General features: G+C 39.8%; 1 pseudogene; it reads right to left on the bottom strand.

Moving 5' to 3' along the window:
• Positions 1–307: 307 nt before the first annotated feature.
• Positions 308–1288, bottom strand: LOC124519371 (60S ribosomal protein L9-like; annotated as a pseudogene).
• Positions 1289–1606: the final 318 nt, after the last annotated feature.

Here is a 1606-nt window from a genome sequence, read left to right as displayed (position 1 = left end):
TTTTTTAGAGACTCCAATTATTTGTACATAAGCATGTCCCACAACTCATTGATGCTCTTTTATTTTGGGTGATTCTATTTCTTTCTGTGTTTCATTTTGGATGGTGCCTATTTTTATGTCCTTAATTCACCAGTCTTTCCATCTATAATATCTAATCTCCTGTCCATCCAATTCAGTATCTCCAATCTTGTAGTTTTCTTTCCTTTTCTTTTTTTAACACACAGCTGTTAGTGCATCTTTAAAATATCACAAAGAAGTCTGAAAAATCTGGCATCTTGTGGTTTCTGTAGCTGAACTAACTTAGGTCTTATTCATTAGCCTGCTGAACTTTTTCTTTCTCAGAAACAGATACCATCCAGAAATTTTCTGATATCCTTTTTTTAACTCTTGTGGGTTGCTGAAACAAAGCAGCTGAATTTGATGTAAGTTCAGTGTCATTTCCTTCAAGAATTAACTCATCTTTCTGGGGAGATACTGAACAGGCAATGCCTGACCTCATCTGAACCCAGCAAACAGATGTATTTCATATTTCAACAAGAGAACCATTCTCCTGAATAACAACATTGATGGGAAAGTGAACATACACATGATGTGGGAAACAAAGACAGAAGGAAATGGCAAATAAAATTAAATTTCCTTATAACCTGCAGCCTGCTGGCAAATACTTGAGGCAAGCAGAGGTTTCACCAGGAACTCCCTGCTATCTTAATGCTAATGCTTTGCCAGAAGGAAAACCAACCTTAGCTTGACAATAGTATCCTCTTCTTTAGCATATGAAAATCTCATTGGAAGCTTCACCTTGACTTTACCTCCCCCAACTCCCTATTAGATAACCAGTTTCTTTTCATGGTCTTGGGGCAGCTCTTCTTGCCCCTGGGTCCTGTCCCGTGCTTTAATAAAATCACCTTTTTGCACCAAACACATCTTCAAGAATTCTTTCTTGGCTGTCGGCTCTGGACCCCACCACCCCACCATCACCCCTAGAAAAACTCAACAACAGACTTCATCTTGTAATGGAAACACAGTGTAACACTCTTGACCATGTTTTTTGTACATGACTACGATAGCGTGAACAGTAGCCACTTCCTTTATATTTCCCCACCATTTGTCAACTCGGAGCCTCTTCTTTTTCTTTCCAAGGAAACTGAGTTCTACATTGATGTAGTTGAAGTCCTTTGACAGGTTTCCTCTGGGGGCCTTCACAGTAACTAATAGTATAGCCCTTCAGAGTGATGTCAATGTTTTCTGGAATGCTGAAGGTCTGCTTGAGAATGATCTTCCTTCTCATGGTGGATGCAGCAAAAAAAAACAAAACAAAACAAAACAAAAAACCCTCAAATATTTTAGTTTTCAACTCTAGAAGTTTGGTTTGGGCTTTTCTTAAAAATAATGTTTAGTATTTTTTTGAAAGAGAGAGACAGAGCGTGAGTGGGGGAGAGGCAGAGAGAGGGGGAAACAGTATCCCAGATAGGCTCCAGGCTCTGAGCTGTCAGCACAGATCCCTACACGGTGCTCGAACTCACAAACCGTGAGAACATTACCTGAGCCAAAGTTGGACACTTAACCTGAAAAGGAAAGCTGGTGAATGCAAATAAAAAGGGCCAGC

Source organism: Lynx rufus, unplaced genomic scaffold (assembly GCF_022079265.1).
Source record: "Lynx rufus isolate CCGP_SWC_20201006 ecotype Redwood Valley unplaced genomic scaffold, mLynRuf1.p SCAF_27, whole genome shotgun sequence".
NCBI lineage: Eukaryota > Metazoa > Chordata > Mammalia > Carnivora > Felidae > Lynx > Lynx rufus.
The sequence above is the reverse complement of the archived record's forward strand: the minus strand, read 5'-3'. Positions and strand labels throughout refer to the sequence as shown.